The 16,908-nt window shown below is 38.6% G+C and overlaps 1 protein-coding gene and 1 long non-coding RNA gene across 5 annotated transcripts in view; one reads left to right on the top strand and one right to left on the bottom strand.

Annotated features, from left to right (window-relative positions):
• Positions 1–16,908, bottom strand: part of LOC143150764 (uncharacterized) — a 229,313-nt gene that overhangs the window by 88,993 nt on the left and 123,412 nt on the right. The gene's annotated exons all lie outside the window — the stretch shown is intronic.
• Task6 (TWIK-related acid-sensitive K[+] channel 6) overlaps positions 1–16,908 on the top strand; it is a 201,550-nt gene that overhangs the window by 71,728 nt on the left and 112,914 nt on the right. The gene's annotated exons all lie outside the window — the stretch shown is intronic.

Raw genomic sequence — 16,908 nt, 5'->3', positions numbered from 1 at the left:
CAAATTTTGCTGGAACGTGTGTATGTACAGTACGCGTGCGAAGAGATTGCAAGTGGTGTCATGGCGGGTCAGGCGCGTGAAAAAGTATATCATAACTCTATATGTAATCTCTTCGCGAGTTTACTTTACGTATGTTTGCATTATAAGAAAAAAATATTTTGAATTATTGTTAATTAAGAGAGAATCTTACAAAATATCTAATTTTACTAGTTCAGAAATATTTCTCGCTAATACTGGATACTATGATCGTCTCTTACGAGTTTTCTTTCAATCTTCTCAGGAGAGAGGATGTGTAAAACTTCAAATGCAATCTTCTCGCACGCGAACAGTACATACACATACGGCACAGAAGAAGAAAATATTTGTAAAAATGATTGAAAATTATCCAAGCATATTTAAGATTAACAACTCTTTTGGTTTACCAGCTGAGAAACATTGTTCACCGATACTGGATATTGTAATAACCATCCGCGACGAGTTTTCTTTGAATTATGTGTTCGTTTCTTTTTCTCCTTCCATTGTATCAACTTTAATTCCACAGCGGGTAAATGCAATTCAATTTCAGCGCTCTCAACGATCGTACGGTGTTTCTTTTATACGTACACTTTGTTTTCAAACGTCCGGAAAAAAACAGTGCAATATACCGAATCAATTATTTCCAAGAGAAGAACGTAGAAGTGTCCCAGCGTGAAATGTGAAGAAGTTCCCGGTAAAGTGAAAGTTAAGGTAGCGACCCCAACTTATGAACGACGACATGCTTCCGGCATCAAGGATGGTTGGGATGAAAGATGGTTAGCCCGAGAAAAAACCATTCAAGGCAGCATGATTATGGGAAGAACTCGCATTTACGCCCACTGGTCGCACGATTGTCTACTTCCCCGTTTTTCTCACTGCCCATTGAGATGCTTGTTTTTTGTAAACGATACCTCGTTCCTACGCATTCCTGTAAATACTCTTTCTTTCTTTGGTACAGACAATTCCTGGACAAAAATATACGTACACTTTTTGCCAGAATTGATGGTACCTTCCAAAGCATTTTACTTATCGTTCCCATTTCGAGCGGTGAACTTATTCGTAGAACAGTCAAGTATCTCGCGACGATTATTTATTCGTCGTTGTTCGTTGTATTTTTCCATTTCCAAATTTTCCGCAAGGCATTCTCTTATGAAAACAGGAAACTTCCCAAGATTCGCAGACGAAACGTATTCGTTGCGTTTGTTTTGTATTATTTCACAATTGAATTCGTTTCACAATCGTTTTCGTTGATTTTGATAACAGAGACGAGTCGATTATCATTTTTCTTAATGATATGTTGAACGATGATAATTTAATAGTGTCCTTGACACGACGTTTTGCACACTTTGAGAAGTGTTGAGGCGATTGGTCGATGTTCGGTGGAGAGGGAAGCGCAACAATGCGATTGGTAGGAGAGAGAAAGTGGGGGTTGTGTAGGCGGGGTTATCGCGGAGCCGCGGTAAATCCTTTCGGATATATAGGAACAAAATCTAAATGTCTCAAAGTAGAGTGTTTAATTCTCGATTGTGTACAAGTATGAAAATTCGTTCATTGCAAGAACTTAAGTGATTATGTATATGTAACTTCGAGAAGTTACTTTGGCTATAAAATAAAAAATGACAATAATTCAGGTAACCAATTTGTATAGTATTTTGTAAGGAAAATTCAGTAATTCGTTAAAAACGAGATAAGTATATGATCCCGTGGTTGTTAAATTTCGCTACTCTACGTATCGGAAGAAAGAAATGCTATTCACGTTTTAGCACATTAAACATTCTCTTTCGCACCCCCTTAAGATCTCGAAGACTATCGTACTCGCGAGAGAAGAGTGAATAGATTCTGAACGTATGGTGCCACGTGACACGTATGTGTGACATGTGTGTAGGAGGGCTTAGAAATGCAACTCGACTGAGGATCAAGAGAGTTGAGATCACAGAACCAAGTTGAGAGAATCAAGGTGTTATTACGTGAGGGTATAAAGCATTAATTAGAGGCTCAGAGTTATTAGCGTGTACCTTGGTTTAATTCTGTATAAATATACGTCGTTATTATTACAGTGTTCTTCTCCTTTGAATTATTCTGTCTGTGTACCTAAGATCTCAACATTGGGTATCTCAAGAAATTTCGGAAAGGGAATTAAACAGGAGGGATCGAAACAATGTTGCATATAAAATTTAATATCCGTAACGAGCGTTCAGTATTTATTCAACTTGCTAGTGCTTTCAAGAGACGGTTCAACTAGCGATACTCTAATTACTGGTGAACGAACGATGAATTTATTACGATTAAATCCACGGTGTTGATCATTTACTTATAATTCACGTATGTTTGGTGTTCGGTGTGCCGTGAATACTGTATTTACAGTGTTGAGTTTATTCAAACGAGTGTTGGATCGAACTTGTTATTTTCCTTGTAACGTTCGAAGGTAAGCGATGGAAAACATGAAAAGGAAAGAGCACGAGAAACGTGGAACCGAAAGAATGAAACTATTCCACGTACAGAAAGGAAAGGCTCTCCATTTATGCAAAGATACTATTCGCGAGGTGAAATTCCTTACTTGGAAAAAGGATCTTAGTTGGAATGGTACGATCGTGGAGCTTGCAGACTACGTATCTTTGCGATTGTTGTCTTAGAATTGTTTGAATAAACATTCGAACAAGTTGCATACATTTCTCTCCACGGAGAGAGAAATATATCAATACGATCATTTATTAGTATTATTCTTCCAGATTATTATTATGCGTATGATTTGTATCGCATTGTTACAATTTTTACGTTAAATAAATATTTGAAACGAGAGAGACAGGAAACGAAACAATTTCGTATTTCTGTTTCACACACCAGCACATTAAATACCGAGTTATTTTCTTTTCAGAATTAATGTTCGTTTATCAAATTTACGCGATACTGAAATCAATTTTAACATCGATCGAATAGGCATGTCCTAAAAATAAGACACTGATACACAGCAGGTTCAAAGTCAGGGGTTCGGATATTGCTTTCAGTATACCTTGTATTATTTTTTTATATTATTTCAATACATCACCGCTGAACCTATACAACAGCTCGCGAATTTGTTTACGCAAGATTATTCGTTTCGCGAAGAAAGATAAATTTTGCATTTATTTCACGTCGAATTTAAACTTTACGTTTCTCGTGATTCCCCCATCGTGATTTTTACACACACTAATTTTACACAAGCTAAAATTATAATTCACCTTAATCCCCGCAGATACGAAAAGTTATTTCAAGGTAGACAACAATTTCTAGCATCTAAGATATTCGAAATTGGTATTACCCTGTATCACGATTTTCATCCCCTATTTGATATTTATCGTGGAACGATCAATTTCGAATGGAAGTAGATTTCTTAATGCGTATCGTCGAGTTCTATTGTTTGCTACGATTTAAAATCCTCCCGTAGATACGCTTGGAAATGCCGAGAAGAGTAAAAAGGATATCCTGGTATCCTGTGGAAGGCTTGTTTCCACCCTCGTTTCGATGTAAACGAAACCAGCGGTTTCCCGTTCGCCGAATCAATCCCTCTAGCCCCCAACACGCCTTAGGGAGGGCAATGATGCGATACCATAAAGATTTTTCACGACAGTCTCGTTTGTTTCACGGTCACTGGAACTTTGTTCCGAGGAAGTTGACAAATTCGCTCCTCTTCCCCAGCCGCGGAGACGGCGAAGACCAAGAACTCGATGATTTCACCGATTTGTCGCAGAGATCTTTCTCGAGGACCTGGGTCTCACGAACAAACATCGTGAACGCGTGTAATTCGTAACGTAACCCGGCAATGCTGGCCGAAGGGACGAATTTAAATAATTACGGTACAGAACTTCGTTAAAAGTCCAGATTCTCGCCTCGATAAAAATTCAGGGGGTCGTGCACGTCACTCTTCGCGTTTAATCGCGTAAGGGAAACATTGTGTATAGAATAAAAATTCGTAATCGAACTAAAATTGTCCACCGTCCTCGTTAAAAGTCCGACTAGACTCGCTTTAGTGACTTTTATCGAGGAGTTTCCAGAGTCTCGACTGTTTCTCGAAACTTCACGTTCGAGCTCGTTATCTGGGTCGACGGTGTTAAACCGAGCTCGTCTCGAACGAACGAAACATCGTTCGTACGAATAATTAATCGCAAAAGGAAAGTATAACTTCGGTTCTCGTTCGGGGGAACGAAGTGTTATCGTTCTCGCGGATGAAAGAACGCTTTCGGAATATTTCACCGGTCCGTTTGGACATTAAATCCCTCGATTTTATCTTTGAAAAGTTGTTACACGAATGACACGGGGAATTGCCTCGAACGGTAACGAACACGGAAACACGAGGCACTCGGACATCTCCGGAATTGTTTTCCACGCGCGAGAAACAACGAAGAAATAATTCGTTAACTCATCGAAAGATTCTGTTACGTTTCGGACAAAAGTATCGGGAACGGTAATGATTGTTCCGAAACGATGACCGAATAATTCCATTCGAACGGGACAGGGATCCGTCACCGTCGAATCAATGTCTCTCCGATTGTGTCGTTTGATACCAACGGCGACGATAATGACAAAGCAACTCTCCAGAAACAAACCGAGAATAAAGGGTGTCAGGCGTCCAACCCCTCGAAACGGAGTGGAAACTGCGAGAAAATTTGTTCAACTTTTGGTCGCGTTTCTCTCAATTTCTCCTCGAGCTGTTCCTTCCTGCGGATGGGTTATGAAAAGGGGAACTCGACGAACGGCACGAAACTAACCCCGGAATCGAGAATCGCTGAAGGGCGCGGAAGGGACGAGAGAAGGGGGTGGGGGCTGGGGGGCGGTTGACGACGCCGGCCTAGTGGCCATTGTCACGAAACTCACCGTGTTTGTGTTCCAGAGCATAACTCTCTCTCTTTCTCCGGGATCCGTCGACCCTGTCCACCTCCGGGCTCCCTTTTCGATGGTGTTCATATTCTTGCCTGGGTGGCCTCCCCCTTGTCATTTACGCGAAACGAAGCCTGCTGGTCGATGCTGGAACGCGAGGCACGTGGTTGGTCTACGCACGCGTCAAACAGGGGGGATAGGGGGTAGGGGAGGGGGGCCCTTCCAGCCCGAGATAGACGTATAAACATAATTAACGCACCGACTGCTACGTTACTGTACTATATATCTTTTTACCATGGAGTCGGAAAAATGAATTCTACCCCTCCCCCTCCGCCCGGTGAACGAACGTGTGGCATTGGAGGGAGATAAATCGTGGTGGGGGGATCCGTGAATTACAAGTTTGGGAAAATGGCGCGTCAAGGGGGAATTTTAGGTTGCGTAGTTTCCTATTGTTTGCAAAATGAATTTCCAGCAACGAAGAAACGGGACGAGGCTGCGACGGGAATTGTTATTGTATTAATATCGTAAGGGTTAATGCTCGAGGGGTTAAAAGGGGCTGCTTCTTTTCGTCTGTTGAGCAATTTATTATACAGGGTGTCCCTTAGGTTTTTTGTAGATGGAAGGAAGTGTAGAATTATTTGGCCCTCGATGTGTCGAACAGGTTCTGAGAGGAATTATTGTATCAGTGTCGTCAGTGTTAATGCTCGAGGTATTACGAAGGAGTTTCTTTTTTTTTTCGTCTATCAAGCAATTTATTATAGAGGGTGTTCTTTGGGTTTTTGTAGAATATTTGGATGAGTGTTGCGATTGTTGAAATGAGATATAGGTCTATACGTGGTTTATTAATTGCAACGAAAATATAATATGGAAGGGGATACCTTGTACAATGTTTTGAATTGTTTCTTTTTTTGACCATTTTCGATGCAGAGAATTATATTTATGTTTTTGTATGGAAAAGAGGCAAGTAGAAGTTAAATTGTTATTCTCTTTGTATCTTATTAATATACTTGGAATATTCCTCGGTTGAATTACTTTTACTCTTACCAACAACCATCGTAGCGTTTCTTTGAAAAGGAAAATTACCTATGTGCAGTATGATTAATTAATTGTATGATTAATTTAGCAGTTTAATCTGCAAATAGTCTGCCAAAATCTTAATTCTGAATACTTCTGCAAACGGTGTAATGGAAGCGTTGGGAAATTATTTCCTAATTTAGAAACTTGCTAGGTTGAAAATTCACTAGATGAGAATACAGAAGGAGATTCACGGTTGTGGTTTGGAGAGATAAATTATTTCTTAATTTAAAAACTGCTTAGGTAAGGAATTTGATAAATTATTGTAATACCACAATTTATTAATTCGAGAGAAAGAGAAAGAAAGAGACAGGGAAATACAATACTATTTTAAGTGGTAAAAAAGTTAAATTTTTTAAATAAAATTTTACTTGAAACCTTTACGTTGAGAAACTGTACTGACGAATGCTTATGCGTCGAAAGAAATATGTTGATCAGTGATGGGAAAAACGATAAATTTGAAAAAAGTATTACAAAAGTACTTTTTTTTTTACATCCCTTGCATAGGTATTTTTAATAATTATTTTTTGGTTTTAGAAGCTTCCTAATTTGAAAATTTGATTACCATAATCACAAAAAAATAATGAAAGAGAAGAGGAAATATCCAAGTACAGTAGAATATGGAAATTAACTTTTTTAGAGGAAATATGGTAATAAGTTGTTGGAGATATACTAAAAATTCAAAAGAAAACGTTTTCTTTTCATTCGAGAACATTTACGGGCTTGTTGATATTAAATTAAAAATATAAAAATTGAAGGAAATGAAAGAAATGTCGATTGTCGGTTATTTATTTTAAATTCTTGCCTTGTTCCCAATGTTAAACATGTCAAAGATATCGTTATCAAATTAATAAGAATACTCGTCCAAACGAAAGTATGTTAATTTCTCTCGATATTAAATTCAATTTTAATTACATTTTTCAACAATCGCCAACACAGCTTACAAAGAATTTAACCAGATTATCCAACCTATTGTTAACGTATAATTTTCGATCTATACATTTTTTAACTATTATAGAACATTTCGCTTTGTTTCCATGGCAGACAATTTATATCGTTTGAAATACTAAAATTTCCTTCTGTAGCAAAATATTATATATTCTCCATTGAAACGTCTAAATCGACTCAAAGTTGATTTAAAATAATTAAAAAATATTCAAAATAATTAGTCTGTCGTTTAAGAGGTACTATTGTTACGAAAAATCCTAAAACGACATCCGCGATGACGTACTTACGATTGTTTGTAGGAATTATTCTTTTCTACATTTATTCTATCGGTACTTCGTCGTATTATGAATACATTTAGAGCCATTATTGACTCTAGATGCACAAAGAATCGTTCTCAAAGCAAAGTATCGTTAAAGCTCATTTGTACATTTCGATTTTAGCTAGACAGTTTAAATGACCTGACATGAAGTAGGATAAGTAGATTGTGCCGTGGGGAATTAGTATCTCAAATAGAGTGGGGGATAAACCGCTTGGGAATTCAAATCCACACCACTCGGGATTGTATAATGAAACGCTGCATCTGTAATGACAAAATGTATATTATAATAATGCCTCGAACAAAGACGAAAAACGTTGTACCGAGGTTCAAGTTTCCATCGAACCCCTTTTATGTTAAATTCTATTTTTCCTTTGTTGACAACGATAAACATGTTCCCCTCCCCGATTTCACGGATGTTACTCGAACCGAAAATAAAACATTCGACATTTACGTTTCCGCTGAATCCTTTAAGATCAAGTGGTGTGCTTAATGAGAACGAATTTACCCCTAACTTTGTTTAGTAATAGAGGCAATTGGGGATTAAGTTTCCATAGTGGGTTAAATGCTGTTTTCGAAGGCGGTAAATGCCTTTTTTATGCTTTCATTAACGCGAGAGGTAAAATAGCCAAAATTAAAATTTGAAAAGATGGAAGTTTAGAGTTCTCGACTTGTCTCGACGTTTCGTTGAGTCTCCTAATAAACTTATTCCTTTTTAAATAATTTCTTTAAAAAAAAGATAGAAAATACAGATCATAGAAATTGCATCGTTAGTTGAAAATACAGCTTGTCTAAATTGCTTCGTTGTGATCTGTAATTGTGTTTTCTGTTGAATTGTCGAAAGTCATTTAAAACGAAATTAATTTCACAATTGTTCACAATATAAATACGTTTACTCTGTCGAAAGTTACTCAGAAGGAAATTAATGTCACAATACTTCACAATATAAATAAGTTCACTCTGTCGAAAGTTACTCGGAAGAAAATTAATTTCACAATACATGACAATCTAACATCTTCGCACTGTCAAACCTGACTAGAAAAGAGACGAGCGTCACAAAATTAGAAAATTTCCCGAGAAGCTCGACTCGAGGATTCTCGAAGAATCGGAGACACTATGACGAACCTTACCGAGAATCGTGAACAACGTGAGGTCCGAAGCTCGATGATATCGAGCTGGTCTCTCTCAATGGCCGTTTCCCTAATTTCATCAGAGACCGTGCAACCTGGCTCGCTCGTTGGATCAGCGTTACAGACGGCGCTATAAAACCGTAAAAAGGTGCTGGACTTGTCTCCACGAATTGGAGAGCTCTCCGATGATAATGCAACGAATAGTATCGAAGGTTGCCCGATTCGGAGAAGAAGAAGAAGAAGAAGAGAAACGAGGATATCACGGAGTGGATGCTGCGACTGTTTCCGCAACGGATGTAACATTACCTCGGGAAACCACGTCGGAGGGAATTTGTCTAGACGAATACGCGGCCCGCGGACATTTCTCCTGGAAAGGAGGAACGAGAAGACGTCTTCTCCTGGCGGAAGTCTCTGCAGAGATTCCCAGCCGAGAAATACACCGGCTGTGCAGACCATGAGAAATTACGCTCCGTGAATATACAAGATCCAACGCCGTGCAGAACGAGATGGTTACTAATTGGCCGGAGCGATGCACCGACTCCTGCTATCAAGATGCATATTTTCCAGCGAAGCGAATTTTCATCCCTCGAATCTCGCGCGCCGACGCCACCCTTAAGCTTTCGGTGCTCAATCACGCGTACACGGCTGCAGTTCCACGAATCCTCCGATCCTTGTGCCCGCCATGATTCTCGTTGCTAAACGTCAGTAGAGAGACACTCGGGGACGAGTGTTTTGTTCGCGATGAATGGACACCAGGAGCACCTAATTTTGACACTTCCACTTTATAGAATTCGTGAATGGAGACAAGGTCTGAGCAACGGTCGTCGGCTGTGAATTAGTAAGAGATTCGTATTAATTAAGATTCTTTATTTGTTTTTGTTTTTTTTTTCGCTCTTCTTTGGACACGAACACGCGGAACCGTGCTATGGTATACTGTTTCGAGAAATGTGTGATCTTGTACGCGTACGTGTGTATTCGTGTTGATAAAGTTGCGAAGCTTGAGAGGGGCCATGGGACCCCGGAACGAGTAGAACGGAGAGTCAAGACATTGCGAAAGTTAATTCGTCTACATTAAGGTGTCTACGTGCTCAGAGTGACGCAGCTGTTGGAATTTTTCCATAATTAGAAACATTTTCTTTTTACAGAAAAAATAATTCTTTCATGAAGAATCTTCCTTTGAACAAGTCATTCGATCGAACAAATTGAATATTTTTCGTCACTCTCTACGAACTGTACTTTCCTCCAAAGATACTAAACCCTAATATTTAAACAAAAATAACGTTCGAGTACCAAGAAACGATACGTTGAAAGGTTGAAGAATTAAAAATTACTTTTCTTTTCAAAATACTACTTGTCTGACCATGGACAACGATAATACTACTTGTCTGACCATGAACAAGGCTAATACTACTTGTATGACCACGAACAAGGATAATAGTACTGGTCTGACCACAGACACGGATAATACTACTTGTTTGATCATGGGCAAGGATAATACTACTTGCCTGACCATGGACAAGGATAATACTACTTGTCTGACGACAGACACGAATAATACTACTTGTCTGACCACAGGCACGAATAATACTACTTGTCTGACCAGGGACAAGGTTAATACCACTTGTCTGATCACCGACAGGGGCCATACTACTTTTCTGACCACGTACGAGAATGTTACTACTTGTCCGGTCATAGACAGGGGCCATTCTACTTGTCTGACCATAGACCACTGTGCATGGTCGTACAAGTGGTAGGACCCCCGTGTATGACCCGACAAGTTGTATTACGTCCGTCTGTATGGCGAGACACGTTGAAATACGGTTGTATGGTTAGAAATTTGACCTTAAAGCGTTCGAATCGACCAGCTGCGCGGAGCACTCTGTATAATTATATATCTTCAATCGAAACGATCGCTGAGGAGGGTTGGACTCGTCTCGGTGCTGTCGGTTGAGTCGAACTCGATGGATCAACGAAAGGAGATTTCTCCGATATTAGGGGCGGTAATAATAGCAACGATAGTCGCCATAACAATGGAGGCGCCAACGAGATATCGGAAGTAACCGATAATGGGGTGGAACTTAAATTTCCGTTGCTTCCACGAGAGCACGCCTTCGGGGCGAAGGAAACCAATCCTTCGTGACTATTTGCAAATGAAACGGAAACGTTTAAGAAGGCAATGCGCGAGTGGATTATTACAGTAGTGTCGGGCAACGTCAGCGCGATACGTACGTTCTATTTAATAGGGGCACAAACTAATTGGAAATTTCCATTAACGTCGTAAACAAGCGATATTCCGCGCTGAACGAGGAAAGTAGAGGGTATATACAGTATTAGAAGTGCGAATTTAGCTGGTAAAAGGTGCTCGTGAAACACAGCCTGCTTCTGAAAAATTTACAACCGAGAACAACACGTCTGTCCAAAGGTATCGATGTTTAGCTGTAAATAACTCGATTCTAGTCGATAGATTCGCGACACAAATGAGGCTCGACGTGTACATTCAGAAAATGAAACTATTGTAGAGAAAATGATATTATTCGCAATCTCGAATCTTTGTGTTCGCGTTCGATCTTCAACGTTCAGTTAATAGTAATATTCGAAACTTTTATATATTCGTACAATTGAATATGTGTATTATAAAACATTCGATAGAGTATGTTTTATTTTTTACTAATGATGACGAGCAATTTATCTGGAACACTTTCGATCATGGTGGGTAATATTCAAATTGAACGATGTACGAAAACGAAAAAATGTTTCTTAGACATTGCTTGTGTTTGTAGATCTTTGAATATAAATATCATCGTCATCGTGAAATAAATCCAAAGAATGGAACAAATTGCCCGTCAGGTCAATTACGAATTATAACCATTGTATTTTTAATGGAACAAGCGTTTGGTATATGTAATACATTTCACTTGGTTTCCTTAGAGACACCTTGTGTAACATCGAATCCGTTGCACGTAGTGAGTAGCAGTCGCGGTCGGTGATCGTAAAAATGCGAGTTTCATAAGATACTGTCTACAGTAAAAACTAACATTCTATTGGTTATTTCTCTGGAAGATTTTTATTTCGTAAAGACGAAAAGTAACTTCGGAGACAACGAACGAAATAAAATTGGAGCGTCGCATCTGAGATAGTGCTATCCAAGTGTCGCAAATTTTACACGCCACGACATTGAATTTTTTTTTTTTTCCATTACTCTCAACACTGTACCATTTTTTAGAATACATATTTCATCGGGGGGTGGTTCGTGGCACACAGTGACATTTTTTTTTTATACGTATTTGCAGTGAATTGAAATGTTTTTTTTTCATTTTCAAACGTGCATTGTGTTTCGCTAAAATCTGTCGACAAAGGAATCATTTTTAAACAGAAATATATGCTGCTCCATCGAAGAACCGCCCTCTAATACAACAAATGGAATATTTGTATTTGAAAATGATTACAAAAAAAAAAGAAGAAAAAAAACAATTTGAAGATACGCAAGAACGGCAGGTTACGTTTCAATGCATTGTCCGTTTTCCTGACAGAAGTGGACGTTTGTTCCAGTTATTATTGACCGGGATTGGATTATTGCGTTAAAACCACACGAAAATCGGAAATACACGGTACATTGCCGTGCAAAATGAATTTTCCAGATTCGGTCAATATGCAATGCGGTCCAAACGCGCCAATATGCGAAAACGCACGTTACGCGAGCGTACGAAGTTATGTTATTTATATTCTCCGTCCTTGCTGTAAATTCGGAAATAAAAGTACGATCGGAATCCAAAGGTACAAAATAATACGAAAATTCGTACAAATTTTTCACCTTGATTATTTTAACGACTATAATGATTAATTGGATCTTGAAAGGTAGAAAGTAATTCGAAAAATCGCACGAATCTTTCACCTTGATTATTTTAACGAAAAGTGTAACGATTAGTCGCGTTGTTGTTTGAAAAATTATCTGTACGTATTATCGAAAGAACCGTGACAGTCTATTCGATTAGATTGTAAAAACGATGTTCTCGATATTCTCTTTGAATCACAACGTTCTATTGAAATCCCGCGTTAAACGAAATTTAAAAATTCGCTCGACCAAAGACGCCGCAGAAATTGAATAAAGGAAACGTAATGAATGTAGTGGGTGTTCAATGTAGAGATTGCAACGTCATCGCTTACTTTATCGAAAAGAAAATAATTCCAACGAGGTATTTGCGAAATTATAACCGATTATTATTTGCACTTATGTGTGCGGTAGAGGAACGGTAAACGGTTACAATTTCACGGATATGCACAACGCGGGGGGACAAATTAATTTCGTTAAATTATGCATGCAGAAGTGCGCAGATGTGTACAGTGCCAATCGACACACGAAGCTTATCATATGCATGTTTGCATTATCATTCGACGAAGTGAGCTAGATCGATTGTACAGTGTGTTACGAAAATAAGTATCCGAACTTTGGAACAATTTGGTAACAATAACAAGTCTCGTGGACGAATTATCTTCACCTTCGATTTGAAAAACTAGAAACAATTTATTATAGAATATTCACCGGACTATGAGCTCAACAAGCTGTTAATTATAGGGAATGAAGCATCGAGCAACCACTTTCGGTCATCTCCAAAATGATCAGAGTAGGATAATTTAAATTACAAAAGAATATTATAAATTAACGAAAAGAATTGTTCTTTAGGCGAGTTGAAATATAAAATAGAAAAATACGGTGTAAATTGATATGGTAAATTATATATTTCGAATTCTAACATTTTATTGTACCATTTAACACATCGTTACACTTTTATTTTATATTTCTCACTGTACAATTTATATTCTCTTTTGAGTAGGATAATCGAAATTACAGAAGAAAAATATAAATTATACAGTTCAATTATCTAGTGTAATTCTTCGCTGTACAATTTGTATATTTCTGATCATTTTGAAGGCGACAAAGTAATAAGTCCTAAATATATATGATTCGAAAACCATTGATCTTTAAAAAATAGTAAACATTTCGTTACGACAACGACCAATAGTATCGATCAGCTAACCATCATCGACGTTCGGATCGTTCGTCGAACATTTCCGTCGTTTCTTTCGTTTCCAATGATTCGTAACTGTAATTACGCGAGTATCGAACTTTGCACAATCGATACCATATCGATAGAACAGCATCTCGGGGAGTCTCGGAGCATTCGAAGACATTCCCTACCGTTTGGTACAAACGTTTCAATTTCGAGAGTAAGTGCGATATCAAAACACGTTTGCAGTCCTATCGGTGTAGTCCCCGGCGGCACGTAGAGAAACGTACCAGCTCGCGAAATTCGAGAAAAATTGCAGCATTCGGTACAATACTCGTGCACCGATTCTTCCTTCAACTTTACCATTATTCGAAGATGTCGGAACGAATGCAACGATGTTGTCAAGTGTATCAGAAGTCGTCGGTCAATGCCTGACGATAGTTTTAAGAACTGTCATTGTTCATACCGAAAAGTCGTCTGTTCCACTGTCAATGGTTTGGCTATTTTCTTTTAGGTTGTAACTTTCCCCATTTATTGTACAATATAAGAAACTTTTCCCACTTATTATAATATGATAAACTTTCCACATTTATTATATTACAATAAATTCTCTCCATTTATTACATTATCACAAACTTTCTATTATAATCTCAAAATACAACAAAAAATAACGTGTACCATGTACACGTATCGACCTTGATTCCTGACAATTTGTTCCTTCGAATTCTAAATTTTGACAAAATGACCTCACGAAGGCACAATTTTGGTACTTGGAACACAATCCAGTCTCGTACATGTATCAACCTTGATTCCTGACAATTTGTTCCTTCGAATTCTAAATTTTGACAAAATGACCTCACGAAGGCACACTTTGGTACTTGGAACACGACACAGCCTTGTACACGTATCAACCTTGATTCCTGACAATTTGTTCCTTCGAATTCTAAATTTTGACAAAATGACCTCACGAAGGTACAATTTTGATACTTGGAACACGACACATCCTTGTACACGTATCAACCTTGATTCCTGACAATTTGTTCCTTCGAATTCTAAATTTTGACAAAATGACCTCACGAAGGTACAATTTTGATACTTGGAACACGACACATCCTTGTACACGTATCGACCTTGATTCCTGACAATTTGTTCCTTCGAATTCTAAATTTTGACAAAATGACCTCACGAAGGTACAATTTTGATACTTGGAACACGACACAGCCTTGTACGTGTTTCAACGTTGATTCCCGCCAATTTGTTCCTTCGTATTCTGAATGTTGTCTATCGAGGCCGGATCCGACAACCGTTCCACAATTCGTTTGTATTTCCTCCACCGAACGCAGCTCGGCTAGGTTTCTTTTTCCATCGGGATAACATCGGTAGATTGCTAAAAAAGCACGGTGTCATTGTATCCCGGGAACTCGTTTTCACAGTACCCCCGAGGTGAGGAAGCTTCCCGTGGCATCGAATCGTCAGCAGAAACGTCGCGACGGCTGCACTTTTCCAGTCTGCATTTTAAAGTAAAAGCACCGTAACGCCGGTTCAGCATTCGGTGGCTCGGAATTCAACCAAGGACTCCGCAGGAAGATTCCTGGCCAATCGTCCAGCCAAATTAGCAAGGTCTGCTACCAGGACCGTGAGCTAGCTACCGGATACTCCTTTCGTTAGTTGGTTCGGGTTAGGTACCCGAAAGAGTCATCCAGAGGCTTTTGGGATCATGAACCAACGGAACGATTCCACGGGGTATCTTATAGCGTACAAGTACCTTCTGGACTATGCGAAATGGTCGAATTTACTAAACAAAGGTAGATACCGCCGACCATAATTACGAGACGGCTAACTTATACCTAACTCTTCCCACGACGTAGACAAAGGCTGGTACTTGGAACAATTAAGCTCCGTCCGCTTTGAACGCGATTATTTAACTACGATTTCGTGACAGTGCTAGAGATTCGGATTGAGCAATAATAGTAAACGTTCGACTGTCCGATGAATAGGTTAAAGTATGCAAAATTAATTTTAAATGTTTGGAAAACGTTATCCATTATTTGAAACTCTTCGTAATCCGTTGCATAGTGTGCAAATATTTGTAAAAATTGAACGAGTAAAAATTGAAACTACTGTCTCGTTAACTTGACCAATTATCGACTTTTCTGATATTTTCCGTGAAACTTTAATGCCCGTAATATTGATCGTTCGTTTGAAAACCTCGTTAGAATGACTCGATGACTATTCATTTCTTTTGGCATCGTTAAAAATCTAATTTATTCAGTTTCTCGATAAATTAATCATAATAATCCACTATATCGGATTCTGTTTCTCTAAAAAATGGCTAGAAATATTCAAACGATTATACAACACCCCACAGATCTCACCATACCATACGTGACAAAACGATCACTGTACCGATTAAAATCTTGAGACACATCTCGCAAAAAAGTGCACGAAAAACTAATTATTCCATTATTTCACCCTCGACGCGCAACGTTCGTTGAAAACATTTCTTCCAAACGGTACAGGAATAATTTAATACCGTCGAGTCAGGTGACACACCCTGTGTACAAAATCCATTCTGTTTATTTTCGCGAGCGTTACGCATTTCCAAACACCGTAGACAACAATTTTAGCATATTCTATATACTTTACGCGCAACTGTTTCGTGTACGCAACGTTTACGTCGCTCTTTGATAATTTTACACGATTTTCTAGCGGTATTAACAGAAACCCATTTGCATACTCCAGTCTGCATCAACGTTTACGTAAATGGAGCTCTCTGCGAGGGTGTGCCGTTTGATTTTTCCAGAACGAAGGGGGTTGCGATTGAAAAAGATATTCGTCGTGTTTCCAGCGTGATTCTTGCCTCGTTATCGCGACGACTCGCGATGAATTTATCGATCGTGGCAACTTTAAAGATTATGTACGTAGGGTCGAGGTTCCACGTACCAGGAGTGCAAATGCTGTTATGCAAATACCTTTCGTTTGTTAATTCTGTGTTTCGTTTGGAGTGTCAGTCAACTTGACGAGGGGCGAGAGAAGCTGATAGAGTGTTCGTACGATCAAACGGTGCTGTAAAATTAGAAACAACTCGTTTCACTGTTCTTTTAATTTTCGTGTCACAAACATTTACGTACGTACGTTCCTCGAGTTCGGTCGTCGCGAGAATTTTTTCACGAATTCTCTTCGCGTATGTTTTACTCCGTTATTGTTCGAGAATTATTATACTTTGTTCGGTGTGGACCGTTTGGTAATAATTGCGCGCGATTTTCGATCAAATACGAAATAATTGTATTTGTACTCGAGGTAAGAAAATCTGCAAATATTTGCGAAGAAATAGTCGATGTAATTATTTGCAGACTGATGATTTTCGAAAAATATAAAATAATTGTATATATTTATTTATGATTATTCGTTCTTCAAAGATACTTTTAGTATACTGTGTACTGAATATTGTTTCATAGTTTTCAAATCAATGGAAATTAATCGAGTATTCCGTCGAATGTTAAGATTACTCTGTTTCGTTGTACAGTTGTACTCGCGGTGCAGTGATAAATTTTCCGATTAAAAA

The sequence above is a fragment of the Ptiloglossa arizonensis genome, chromosome 8 (genome assembly GCF_051014685.1).
Source record: "Ptiloglossa arizonensis isolate GNS036 chromosome 8, iyPtiAriz1_principal, whole genome shotgun sequence".
Taxonomy (NCBI): Eukaryota; Metazoa; Arthropoda; class Insecta; order Hymenoptera; family Colletidae; genus Ptiloglossa; species Ptiloglossa arizonensis.
This window is presented reverse-complemented; position numbering and strand designations above follow the sequence as displayed.